At 45.2% G+C, this 14,835-nt stretch overlaps 1 non-coding gene and 2 pseudogenes across 1 annotated transcript; 2 read left to right on the forward strand and 1 right to left on the reverse strand.

Moving 5' to 3' along the window:
- The first annotated feature begins 43 nt into the window (after positions 1 to 43).
- Positions 44 to 220, forward strand: LOC121861891 (annotated as a pseudogene).
- Positions 221 to 899: 679 nt separating this feature from the next.
- On the reverse strand, positions 900 to 1,062 carry LOC121861890. Its single transcript, XR_006088108.1, has one exon. It is a non-coding gene; the product is annotated as a U1 spliceosomal RNA (small nuclear RNA).
- Positions 1,063 to 2,516: 1,454 nt separating this feature from the next.
- LOC121861892 lies at positions 2,517 to 2,636 on the forward strand (annotated as a pseudogene).
- The last annotated feature ends 12,199 nt before the right edge of the window (positions 2,637 to 14,835 follow it).

Raw genomic sequence — 14,835 nt, forward strand, 5'->3', positions numbered from 1 at the left:
AAATTACTGGAATACCCAAACTATTGTAAATAAAAAACAATGTATCATTCTTTTAAATAAATAAAATCTGTTCTTATCAGCTTAATATCTGATACGATCCCCATGTGGGATCTTCGATATTAAACTGATTTTTGGATCATGGCGAAGTGCTAGGGGCTTGCTCCACCTTTGCCGCGGATCGGCCCGGTATTGCAGTATCTCCGGGATCGGTCCACTCCCCATGGGGAGAAATTAAAGCAAATATATTACATTTTATTTAAAGATGGCCATGGGCATATAATGTCTTATAATCGCTGTATATATGTCACGGTCAGACACAGGTGCGACTTCTTTCTGGGTTGCAAAAAAGCAGGATGTAATTGTCCGTTTATTCGGTCCTTGGTAGGTTACAATATGCGGAGTTACACATGCATGAGTATGATGTGACAAACATGGATAAGAGGTGTGTTAGGACCTGGCAAGGATAACGTTGGATATAACATTAGGATAAGTTCAGGCTCATTTCACAACATGAGTACAGTTAATATTTTGAAGTTCTCTATTGTGTCATGAGGACATAACACTCCTTTTTTTCTGTCTCAATCAAAGTTTTTAATCTCAAAAAAATGTCTCGATATTATACTGGAAAAAATTTAGATTAACACGTTTTCCTAACAGACTATTAAAAACTTCTTTCAGTATTATGAGTTACTAGGCATCAATTGGAGAGTTTGAAAATCTTTTCATTCACACAAAATTGTCAAAATACAAATCATGTAAAAGTAGCGTAGAAAAAAATTCTTCGCTGACGCTTAAGCATAAATCAAGTACTATTTATTAACAGAGATCTTGTTAAGCGGTGCAAATACGCCGCTGCACCTTACTTTATATTTCGTTTAGAGTCCCTTATGATATGTATAAGGGGGATAGCGCGAACGCAGTCCCCCGCTAACAAAAATTGCACACCCGAGTTAACCACATTTGGGTTAATCGCAAGGGTCAGCATCACCGGAGTGCAATGGTGAGCCTCGCCCTGGGAAAACCGCCTTCGTGATCACGGTATCTCCTGTGCCAGGTAAGTATGCACGAACATGATCATCCTGAACCCTAACCTTACTTGACTGACCATCATTGCGCTGAACCTTCTTTTTTATGTTATTTACCTCATTTTGCAAACAAATAAAATGATTACTCTTTCTATAATTCGTAGTATGCTAAAATAAAAATTTCCAAATTAAAAATAAGAGCATGTGATAGAAATAAACAAGTTTGGCTTTATAAACTTTATTCATTTACAAACATACTGGGCTAGAAAATGTTAACTATTGATATTTATTTTCGCGTTTTTCTTGTGTCTAAATCAAGATGATTTCAAATTAGATCCAAAATAAAGTAATTAATAGTATCTCAACCACCATCTTTAGATTGATTTGCCAGGATAAGTTTGTTAAATTATAGAGGTAAGCCAAGTTTTCTTCTATCTCAAATTGACCTTAAGTTTCTCCCTCTCACGATTAAGTCGTTTGGGGGTATTACTTATAATATCAATTATGAGGAACTTGCTATCTAGTGAGGGCTATCCCTCCTAATATAAAACTGAACATTGTGGAACTACTTTCTTTGGCATAGTAACAAGATCAATATAGCCCAGTATCATTTTATTGGGAAATTGAATAATAACCAAACTAGAAATTGATACAATTCCAAATTTTCTTCAATTATATGCAAGAAATGTCTATACTTATGTAATCATTTTACAAATACTTCAGGAACTACTTTTCTGGGCGGAGCTTCATTCTTTCATGAAGGTTGGCATACAAGGTTCATAAAGTAATCGTCTCACGCATTTAGTCACTTTCATTTCTAGTGCAATTTATATTGTTCGGAAATTAGTTTTCCAGTTACTATGTAAAAATAAAATAAAATAAAATGAAAACAGCGGGTTTGTTGGTGGTACCATAGTAAAAAAAACAGTGGCAACGGGCGTAACTCTACGTGGGGAAAGTACAGTAAATGTGTTCTTCAGTCTGCCCCTCAAACATGCCAGTTTCTTCCTTCACTAACACTGGTCAATAAGAGCTCCTAAACAAAGGAAGAAGGCATTAATGATAGTGATTAAGGAAAACTGAAAATTGTAAATGGTAACATAGCCATGAAGTGTAAAGAATAGTAAATTAATTGGTTACATAATTACGACTTTTGTTATTATAGATTTTAAATGTTGATGTATAAGGAATTCGAATGTTTATCTGCAAACAAAACTCGAGATAGATCCTTGTTGCACCAATTTACAGGTGAAGCGAAGTAAGAATATTACCTAATGTGCATTAATTTAATTGCAACAGCTTTGGAATCGCTTTCTCGGCCTTTTGGCTAAGATCTAAGTGTAGTATATATTCTTATTTCTCTCTTTTGCTACTTCCATACTTAGTACTAGTTGCGGGACCTGCTTCTCGGCCTTTTGGCTAAGATCAAAGTGTAGTATATATTCTTATTTCTCTCTTTTGCTACTTCCATACTTAGTACTAGTTGCGGGACCTGCTTCTCGGCCTTTTGGCTAAGATCAAAGTGTAGTATCTGTTCTTATCAGCTTAATGGAGAGTACATAATCAGTGTTCTTTTTTACATAGAAGGAAGAGCACAGATTTGGACTTTCTGGGGGTGAAAGTAACAGAGTTACTCCTTTGTTGTTTTAGGTGGCGAGCAAGGAACCCGGTATTTCTCCATTGCTGTGGTTATTACTAATACCATGCAGTGAGAGGAAACATACCGGGGGGGCCTGCAAAGCCCCAAACCTGGTCTCACGGGACCCCACGTGGGTGCTTCTCACACGTGGCTATTCCCTCCTCTCTGTACTTCCTTACTTCGTACTGGCTGAGGGACCTGCACTCATAGAAGTGTATTCGTCCCAAAGTCCCTCCCCGGTAAACCATCACCTTGCGATCGAGTGGGTTTGTGATGGCGAAAGGGAGGTCGGTACACAACTCTCGGCCGATCCTCCAGGAATACCGTGATAGTGCGGGTGCACCCTTGTAAGGGGGTTGTCATGTGTGTGTGTGGGTGTTCGTGTGGGTAAGGCAAGATGGACGACGAAGGGCCAAGAGGAAGAAACGAAGGAGAAGATGTGGGATGGAGAGCCGGAACACCTGCGACAGGCGAGCCAGTACAAATCGGTGGGAGCGGCGGAGACTCTGACTCAACGGACGGCGGGGGAATGGATGCTCTCCCCCGCCCGAGCGGGGATCGGCAGCCGGAAAGAAGAAACCGAATGCTGACCATATGATTCCCTGCACCACCATCCTTCAAATGCACAGAGAGGACGCAGGGATGCCCATGGGAATGTGTATCATCGGGGTGGTCTGGCTGCAAGCAATCACTAGTCCGACATCTAAAGGAAGCCCACAACAAGAAAATCAACGAATATATGAACATGTGTGCAGGGTGCTATCTAGTACTGACTATCCGGCCAAGCAATCACACGTGCATCCTCAACAGGCAGATGAGGGAGGAGCAAAGGGATCCCCATTTTCGTTTCCAGTGCGACGTGCAATACTGCCACTACTCTGCCCCAACAAAGAGAGGAGTGAACAACCACAAGGCAGCAACACATGTACGGCAGCGGAGGAGGAGAGACAACCAACGTCAGGCGGAGCAACGACAGGGGAACCAACAGCCTGAAGGCAATCCAGCAAGCGCCCAACCCACACAGGAAGTTGGGGAAAATAGGGATAACGAGCAGAGGGAGCAGCCACAGAATGACGAGCAACAGCAGCAAAGAGAAACACAAGGGCAACGAGAAAGGCACAGATGGACCCCCCCACCCAGGGATGGAGAAGTGGAAGGACCAGAGACACCATGCCCCGTCTCAGGGAGAAGTACACCAGTGTCACCGCTGAGCCCAGACGATCAAGAAACGCGACTGAGGTCTATAACGCCGAGCCAGCTGCTCCAAAATGAACCCTCACCAGGAGAGGAATCACAGCATGCAGGGGACCTGACACCCCTCTTGCACATTCCAAGAATGCCACTGTCACCTCTAAGCCCTGATGAACAACATGGGGGAGACAGTACCCAAACAGGGGAACAGATAATGCAAAGTCAAGAAACAAATGAAGGAAGCCAAAGTAATCTCAGTGAATCCCTTACACCACTATCGCAAAGTGAAGCAACCCAAACACTAAGTGGTGAAGGCAACATACAGGAGCATATTGGCATAACTCCTGAACCAAATGAAGAGCGAGATGAAGCTGAGGGGACATGGATACTGGACCCGTTTCTGGGCACACTGTATGAGATCCAGCGGAACCCGGACTGGGCAAGATTTGAAGAAGTACTGATTGAGATCGAGGTAGCAATCCAAGCGGCAAACAGGATAAACATCTCTCAAGGACAGAACACGACCAGGAAAATCACCGATGTCAATGATTGCAAACAGATCCAGAGGCTGTACAAATACAACCCTCGCCGTGCAATACGGCTAATTGTCGAAGGAACGGCGCAAGATGTGAAATAAGCAAGGAGAGAATAGAGGAACACTTCCAACACATGATGGTCGAAAAGGAATGTGACCTAAATACCGTGGAGCACATTCCCGAACCGCCAGACGACAGACCAGAGATGGAAATGCAGCCTTTCACAGAGAAGGAAGTATTTGCAAAACTAGCAGCAGCAGAGAATTCGTCACCAGGTGAAGACAGAATATCATATGATAACTGGAGAAAGGCTGACCCAAGCTGCCGAGTTATGGCAGCCATATTCAACGTGTGTCTAAGAGCCAAGAGAATACCAGACTCCTGGAAACGATACAGAACAATACTTGTACCCAAAAAAGGTGGTAACCCAGAAGTCGTTTCAAATTGGAGGCCTATAACACTGAGCCGCACAATATACAAGGTGTACACGGGATGCCTCACAGCACGACTCAGAAGGTGGCTCGTTGACAACGAGGTACTGTGCGCTGCACAGAAAGGATTCATGCCAAGTGATGGGGTGATAAAACACAACTACATACTTCAACATCACATGGACGATGCACGACGGAACAATGGCGATACCTGCATAGCAGCACTCGACTTGACCAATGCATTTGGCTCAGTGTCACTGGACCTCATCAAAAGAGCGCTCAACCGGCTAGGGGTGGGACGGGATTTTGAAGCAGTAGCAGGAGACATCATCAGTGGCAAGACGACAAGAATCCTAACAAAGGAAGGAGAAACAGAAGAGATACCAGTGCAATGCGGTGTGCAACAGGGGTGCCCAATAAGTGGTCTCCTGTTCAATATAGCGGTCGAACCACTGTTGCGGAAAATCGCGGCCGAAGGAATGATACTGAACCAACAACACAAGCACCCATGCTTAGCATATGCAGACGATATAACCATCATTACAAAACAGCAAGATAATCTACAGCAACTCCTCTACAAAGCAACAGAACAATGTAGTAGGATGGGACTGGACATAAATCCTAGCAAATGCTCATCATTGCACCAGTCTGGACGAAGACCTCGAGGAATGCGCCAGACACAGTTCTATGTGGGAGAAACGCCCATTCAATGGAAGAGCGATGGCGAAGCTACGCTATTCTTAGGGCGACCAGTTGGGTTCCATCTTCTGCCAAACATCCAAACAGTAGAGGAACTAATGCACCTCGGGACCAAAATACTGACAAGCAAGCTAGCACCGTGGCAGAGAATAGATGCACTCAAGACATTCATGTACCCGGCAGGAGTGCATGCAATGAGGACTTGGCAACTGAGGAAAACAGACTGGGCACACCTGGACAACGAAATGAAGACAATGCTGAAACACACGCTACATCTACCGTCAAGAGCGTCGAATGAGTACCTATACGGAAGCAGTAAAGCTGGAGCGTGTGGTGTCCCACTCGCGGCAGAAGACTCTGACATTTTCCTGGTGGATACCGCATTTAAATAACTCACGTCACCGGATCCTGCCGTCAGGGAAATAGCCAGAGAAGAATGCCGGCGAGTGGCAACAATGAGAACACGACAGGAGCCAAGCATGACCGACGCATGCATTTACTTAACGCAGGGAGAGATGCAAACGCGAGGAGGAGACCACCAAACCATCTGGTCTAGAGCCAGATGTGCCTCAGGCCGAATGGGGGTTTCCTGGATAGCAGAGGGAAGAGACAACATCAAGATAAAATGCACGGACTCCATCATTGAAGAAAAAGATAGAAGGAAGGTAGCCAAAACCATCCGGAGCCGGCGACGACAGATGAGAGATGAAGTTCTGCAGAATAAGCCTGACCAAGGGAAAGTGATGAAGCTCGTAGCACAGGAGAGAGCATCATCAGCATTTGTTCGAAATGGAGCGTATACAACCTTCGCAGACTGGCGTTTCATACACCGAGCAAGACTGAACCTACTCCCCGTCAATGGAGCGAAGCGAGGCCAGAATAGGGATCGGAGATGTCGTCGGTGCAATAGAGAAGAAACGCTCCCACTTGTAGTAAACCACTGCATGATACACGCTCGAGCCATGCAAAAGCGACATAATGCCCTGGTGGATAGAGTACGAAAAGCCGCAGAAGGTCGACATTGGAAGATCATGTCGGCAAATGAACGAGTACCAGGAGCACCAGACAATGGACGTCCAGACCTGGTGATTGAAAAGAACCGAGAAGTGATCCTGATCGACGTCACCTGCCCATTCGAGAATGGACAAGAGGCATTTAAAGAAGCAAGACTGAGGAAAGAAGAAAAGTATGCAGAACTGGCAGCAGAGATGAGAAGACAATACCAGCAGGTGAAGGTGGCTGCATTAATAGTGGGACCCCTGGGAGCATACGACCCGGAGAATGAGAAGCTGATGAGGCGACTGGCATCAAAGGGATACCTGCGCCTCTTCAGGAAACTGTGTGTAAGTGATGCCATTCGCTGGTCGAGAATGATTTATATAGAACATACCTCAGGTGCTAGACAGTATGTAGGGTGAAATAAACCCAAAGTCAAGATAGAAGAAAGAATAGGTTCTAGTTAGTGGAATAGGAACACTATGTATAAAATGAAATAGATAGTCAGCCAATGGTCACAAATAACTGGAATACCCAAACTATTGTAAATAAAAAACTCTGTATCATTCTTTTAAATAAAATATATTCTTATTTCTCTCTTTTGCTACTTCCATACTTAGTACTAGTTGCGGGACCTGCTTCTCGGCCTTTTGGCTGAGCTGTGTGCTGGATGCCATCTTGTACTGAATTCCCGGCCAGGCAATCACGAATGTATCGTCATGAGGGAGATGAGGGAGGAGCAAAGGGTTTGCCATTTTCGATTCCAGTGTGATGTGCAATACTGCCCCAACAAAGAGAGGCTTGATCAACCACAAAGTAGCCAGACATGTCCGACAGTGGAGGAGGAGGAGGAGAGACAATCAACGTCAGGTGGAGCAAGGACAGCGGAACCAACAGGATGTCTTTTGGCTAAGATCAAAGTGTAGTATCTGTTCTTATCAGCTTAATGGAGAGTACATAATCAGGTTCTTTTTGCATGGAAGGAAGAACACAGATTTGGACTTTCTGGGGGTGAAAGTAACAGAGTTTACTCCTTTGTTGTTTTAGGCGGCGAGCAGGGAACCCGGTATTTCTCCATTGCTGTGGTTATTACTAATACCATGCAGTGAGAGGAAACATACCGGGGGTGCCCTGAAAAGCCCCAAAACCTGGTCCCACGGGACCCCACGTGGGTGCTTCTCACACGTGGCTATTCCCTCCTCTCTGTACTTCCTTACTTCGTACTGGCTGAGGGACCTGCACTCATAGAAGTGTATTCGTCCCAAAGTCCCTCCCCGGTAAACCATCACCTTGCGATCGAGTGGGTTTGTGATGGCGAAAGGGAGGTCGGTACACAACTCTCGGTCGATCCTCCAGGAATACCGTGATAGTGCGGGTACACCCTGGTAAGGGGGTTGTCATGTGTGTGTGGGTGTTCGTGTGGGTAAGGCAAGATGGACGACGAAGGGCCAAGAGGAAGAAACGAAGGAGAAGATGTGGGATGGAGAGCCGGAACACCTGCGACAGGCGAGCCAGTACAAATCGGTGGGAGCGGCGGAGACTGACTCAACGGACGGCGGGGGAATGGATGCTCTTCCCCGCCCGAGCGGGGATCGGCAGCCGGAAAGAAGAAACCGAATGCTGACCATATGGTTCCCTGCACCACCATCCTTCAAATGCACAGAGAGGACGCAGGGATGCCCATGGGAATGTGCATCATCGGGGTGGTCTGGCTGCAAGCAATCACTAGTCCGACATCTAAAGGAAGCCCACAACAAGAAAATCAACGAATATATGAACATGTGTGCAGGGTGCTATCTGGTACTGACTATCCGGCCAAGCAATCACACGTGCATCCTCAACAGGCAGATGAGGGAGGAGCAAAGGAATCCCCATTTTCGTTTCCAGTGCGACGTGCAATACTGCCACTACTCTGCCCCAACAAAGAGAGGAGTGAACAACCACAAGGCAGCAACACATGTACGGCAGCGGAGGAGGAGAGACAACCAACGTCAGGCGGAGCAACGACAGGGGAACCAACAGCCTGAAGGCAATCCAGCAAGCGCCCAGCCCACACAGGAAGTTGGGGAAAATAGGGATAACGAGCAGAGGGAGCAGCCACAGAATGACGAGCAACAGCAGCAAAGAGAAACACAAGGGCAACGAGAAAGGCACAGATGGACCCCCCCACCCAGGGATGGAGAAGTGGAAGGACCAGAGACACCACGCCCCGTCTCAGGGAGAAGTACACCAGTGTCACCGCTGAGCCCAGACGATCAAGAAACGCGACTGAGGTCTATAACGCCGAGCCAGCTGCTCCAAAATGAACCCTCACCAGGAGAGGAATCACAGCACGCAGGGGACCTGACACCCCTCTTGCACATTCCAAGAATGCCATTGTCACCTCTAAGCCCTGATGAACAACATGGGGGAGACAGTACCCAAACAGGGGAACAGATAATGCAAAGTCAAGAAACAAATGAAGGAAGCCAAAGTAATCTCAGTGAATCCCTTACACCACTATCGCAAAGTGAAGCAACCCAAACACTAAGTGGTGAAGGCAACATACAGGAGCATATTGGCATAACTCCTGAACCAAATGAAGAGCGAGATGAAGCTGAGGAGACATGGATACTGGACCCGTTTCTGGGCACACTGTATGAGATCCAGCGGAACCCGGACTGGGCAAGATTTGAAGAAGTACTGATTGAGATCGAGGTAGCAATCCAAGCGGCAAACAGGATAAACATCTCTCAAGGACAGAACACGACCAGGAAAATCACCGATGTCAATGATTGCAAACAGATCCAGAGGCTGTACAAATACAACCCTCGCCGTGCAATACGGCTAATTGTCGAAGGAACGGCGCAAGATGTGAAATAAGCAAGGAGAGAATAGAGGAACACTTCCAACACATGATGGTCGAAAAGGAATGTGACCTAAATACCGTGGAGCACATTCCCGAACCGCCAGACGACACACCAGAGATGGAAATGCAGCCCTTCACAGAGAAGGAAGTATTTACAAAACTAGCAGCAGCAGAAAATTCGTCACCAGGTGAAGACAGAATATCATATGATAACTGGAGAAAGGCTGACCCAAGCTGCCGAGTTATGGCAGCCATATTCAACGTGTGTCTAAGAGCCAAGAGAATACCAGACTCCTGGAAACGATACAGAACAATATTTGTACCCAAAAAAGGTGGTAACCCAGAAGTCGTTTCAAATTGGAGGCCTATAACACTGAGCCGCACAATATACAAGGTGTACACGGGATGCCTCACAGCACGACTCAGAAGGTGGCTCGTTGACAACGAGGTACTGTGCGCTGCACAGAAAGGATTCATGCCAAGTGATGGGGTGATAGAACACAACTACATACTTCAACATCACATGGACGATGCACGACGTAACAATGGCGATACCTGCATAGCAGCACTCGACTTGACCAATGCATTTGGCTCAGTGTCACTGGACCTCATCAAAAGAGCGCTCAACCGTATAGGGGTGGGACGGGATTTTGAAGCAGTAGCAGGAGACATCATCAGTGGCAAGACGACAAGAATCCTAACAAAGGAAGGAGAAACAGAAGAGATACCAGTGCAATGCGGTGTGCAACAGGGGTGCCCAATAAGTGGTCTCCTGGTCAATATAGCGGTCGAACCACTGTTGCGGAAAATCGCGGCCGAAGGAATGATACTGAACCAACAACACAAGCACCCATGCTTAGCATATGCAGACGATATAACCATCATTACAAAACAGCAAGATAATCTACAGCAACTCCTCTACATAGCAACAGAACAATGCAGTAGGATGGGACTGGACCTAAATCCTAGCAAATGCTCATCATTGCACCAGTCTGGACGAAGACCTCGAGGAATGCGCCAGACACAGTTCTATGTGGGAGAAACGCCCATTCAATGGAAGAGCGATGGCGAAGCTACGCTATTCTTGGGGCGACCAGTTGGGTTCCATCTTCTGCCAAACATCCAAACAGTAGAGGAACTAATGCAGCTCGGGACCAAAATACTGACAAGCAAGCTAGCACCGTGGCAGAGAATAGATGCACTCAAGACATTCATGTACCCGGCAGGAGTGCATGCAATGAGGACTTGGCAACTGAGGAAAACAGACTGGGCACACCTGGACAACGAAATGAAGACAATGCTGAAACACACGCTACATCTACCGTCAAGAGCGTCGAATGAGTACCTATACGGAAGCAGTAAAGCTGGAGCGTGTGGTGTCCCACTCACGGCAGAAGACTCTGACATTTTCCTGGTGGATACCGCATTTAAATTACTCACGTCACCGGATCCTGACGTCAGGGAAATAGCCAGAGAAGAATGCCGGCGAGTGGCAACAATGAGAACACGACAGGAGCTAAGTACTGACGCATGCATTTTCTTAACACAGGAGAGATGCAAACGCGAGGAGGAGTATTCACCAAAACCATCTGGTCTAGAGCCAGATGCCTCTGTACGAATGGGGTTTCCTGGATAGCAGAGAGGGAAGAGACAAATATCAAGATAAAAATGCACGGACTCCATCATTGAAGAAAAAGATAGAAGGAAGGTAGCCAAAACCATCCGGAGCCGGCGACGACAGATGAGAGATGAAGTTCTGCAGAATAAGCCTGACCAAGGGAAAGTCATGAAGCTCGTAGCACAGGAGAGAGCATCATCAGCATTTGTTCGAAATGGATCGTATACAACCTTCGCAGACTGGCGTTTCATACACCGAGCAAGACTGAACCTACTCCCCGTCAATGGAGCGAAGCGAGGCCAGAATAGGGATCGGAGATGTAACTGTGCAATAGAGAAGAAACGCTCCCACATGTAGTAAACCACTGCATGATACACGCTCGAGCCATGCAAAAGCGACATAATGCCCTGGTGGATAGAGTACGAAAAGCCGCAGAAGGTCGACATTGGAAGATCATGTCGGCAAATGAACGAGTACCAGGAGCACCAGACAATGGACGTCCAGACCTGGTGATTGAAAAGAACCGAGAAGTGATCCTGATCGACGTCACCTGCCCATTCGAGAATGGACAAAAGGCATTTAAAGAAGCAAGACTGAGGAAAGAAGAAAAGTATGCAGAACTGGCAGCAGAGATGAGAAGACAATACCAGCAGGTGAAGGTGGCTGCATTCATAGTGGGACCCCTGGGAGCATACGACCCGGAGAATGAGAAGCTGATGAGGCGACTGGCATCAAAGGGATACCTGCGCCTCTTCAGGAAACTGTGTGTAAGTGATGCCATTCGCTGGTCGAGAATGATTTATATAGAACATACCTCAGGTGCTAGACACTATGTAGGGTGAAATAAACCCAAAGTCAAGATAGAAGAAAGAATAGGTTCTAGTTAGTGGAATAGGAACACTATGTATAAAATGAAATAGATAGTCAGTCAATGGTCACAAATAACTGGAATACCCAAACTATTGTAAATAAAAAACTCTGTATCATTCTTTTAAATAAAATATATTCTTATTTCTCTCTTTTGCTACTTCCATACTTAGTACTAGTTGCGGGACCTGCTTCTCGGCCTTTTGGCTGAGCTGTGTGCTGGATGCCATCTTGTACTGAATTCCCGGCCAGGCAATCACGAATGTATCGTCAAGAGGCAGATGAGGGAGGAGCAAAGGGTTTGCCATTTTCCATTCCAGTGTGATGTGCAATACTGCCCCAACAAAGAGAGGCTTGATCAACCACAAAGTAGCCAGACATGTCCGACAGTGGAGGAGGAGGAGGAGAGACAATCAACGTCAGGTGGAGCAAGGACAGCGGAACCAACAGGATGTCTTTTGGCTAAGATCAAAGTGTAGTATCTGTTCTTATCAGCTTAACGGGGAGTACATAATCAGTGTCCTTTTTACATAGAAGAAAGAACACAGATTTGGACTTTCTAAGAGGTGAAAGTATGAGAGTTGACTATACTATATTTTAGGAGGCGGGCAGGGAACCCGGTATTTCTCCATTGCTGTGGTTATTACTAAGACCATGCAGTGAGAGGAAACATACCGGGGGTACCCCAAAACCTGGTCCCGGAACCGGAAAGGTAACCCGGGACCCCACGTGGGTGCTTCATTGTACCATGCTTTGGGATTTTTTATTTGCAGGCATCCTCGCAGAGCGTCCTTAGCGGAGCTGGCATAATCGACGAAGAGTGTCTCTAATTTCAAAGCATCAAGTATCTGCGGCATCCCAACGTGTCGCTGGAAGGGTTCCTTGAGCTTCCAGTATTCACCACAAGTTCCTCCGCTGAACTTCGGCGTCGGCCTTTGGGAGAACCTCATATTTTCTAACAGTTCTCTCACCCAGCCCTCGGACCTCGGCAGGTCGTCCTTTTGGTCCTTCATCAACGTTAGTGGTTTCGGTGAGCGAGCTTGATGCTCAGAAGTACTACTGCGCTCCCCCTGGTGAAATGTTCCCGGCTCCGCGGTTAAGGTGAGCACCGGGAGTCCTCTTGGAGTAGTATATAGCGTTTTTTCGTCAGTTTTGGTTTGAGGAAGGTCGTGTCTCTGGTAGTGATAACACCTTTCCGCGATCTTCTGTTGTTGTTGAGCAAACGGCTCACTTCTCTCCATATCATTATCATCATCTGCGCAGTGTTTCCATTTTCGTGTTATGATCGTGTAAATAGAAGTTTTGGTGCTATTTCATAAAATCCATCTGGAGCTAAGCGTGTGCTCCACCATTACCGAAATGAATTGTAAACCTGTCTGGGGATTTTACTGAAAGAATATCATTATTTAACGTAATATAAAACAGTACAGTATATTTCAATCCAAAGTTTCTCAAGTTCAATCTTTTACTTAAAATACTGTACTTGCAAGTGGTTTATGGGAATAAGATTAGTAATTTGCCTAAAATAAACACCTTGCATGTATATTGTGACGGTTCAGTTGTGGCAAGTGGCAGGGCAGGGTGTGGGATCCTTATAAACCAGTACACAGAACAAGGTACTGATGACACGAAAATTGGACAACGGCCGAGCAATTTTAGATCATCAACACAAGCCGAGTTATATGCATTGTTAGTAGGATTAGAAAATGTTGTAAAGAGGAATAAAGATATATATTTTTTTGTTGATAGTAGGGCAGCTTTAGATTCTTTGAGCAGCGGGAGTTCAGTCTTTGAACACATTATTGGTTTATGTAGAAAAATTGTAAATACAATAAGGAAAAAAGGCCATAGTTTTCGATTTGTATGGGCCCCTTCACATGTGGGGATTGGTCTTAATGAAGCAGTAGATATAATAGCAAAAAGAGTCACGGAAAAGGCCGAGATTGACATAATATGTATTAAAACTTTGAAAAAATTATGAGCAAATTGCGGAAAATACAATCAATAGAAGATAATTTAAAAAGGAATGAAATATATGAGAAAAGTGAAACAATGAAACATTACTATCATGTTCTCATGAACACAAATTTTACAAATAGGAAAGATAGGAGCAGGTGGAAAGATTCGGTGTGTATGAGGTTAAGATTAGGGTATAAATATTACTAGGAACTTGGAGCCGAGAGAAGTGAACGGGATATGGAATGTAGAGTTTGTAGAACATCCAGGTCCCATACCCTGCCACATGGGATGCCCATTTCTTAATGTATATAGAAATGCCCAGATAAATAATGTCTCCAAGCAAATAGAATGGATGCTTAAAAATAGGAAAGTAGATGAATTCAAGAAATATAGAAATTTTGCATCTGGAATATAACTATGTACTATACAAGATATATCTGTATTAGGGATTTATGTGAGTCCTGAGAGGGACATTCCTGGACTGGGGTGGCGGATGACTTAAGTCACTTCATCCCTTTGAGATGTATTTTTTTTTTATCTCAATAAACGTATCAATCAACTACGTGAAAATGAGACTACGAACTCATTTTACTTTCCTAAGATCCTTTTTTCAAACTTCGCTGTGACTGAGCTATCGAAGACCAGAATTAAATTGATTTCAAAGTTCAAGATGGCAGTCCCTGGTGAACGTTCCGGAGCGTTAGACAAGTAGTATTAGGTTACACCCGTTAGATTTTCAGAGATACGTGGCGTGAGAGTCCCCTTCAGGATAATTAATTAATTTCTTAATTAACACCCTTACAACAATTTCACCATGAACATCAGATTCTGTGATGTTCATATATGAAAAGGGGGTGACTTCAGCCACAGTTAACAATTACTGGCATCTCTAGGGATGACGTCAATGATACCTCATTCTTAAAGTAGATTCTACCCTGACTTATATTGACAATTTCACTAACAGTAAATACAATAGAAGCTTTCAACATCAGTCACAAAGGATCTTGAACGCTTCATCTGTAATCA

This window comes from Homarus americanus, unplaced genomic scaffold (assembly GCF_018991925.1).
Source record: "Homarus americanus isolate GMGI-L3 unplaced genomic scaffold, GMGI_Hamer_2.0 scaffold59628, whole genome shotgun sequence".
Lineage (NCBI taxonomy): Eukaryota > Metazoa > Arthropoda > Malacostraca > Decapoda > Nephropidae > Homarus > Homarus americanus.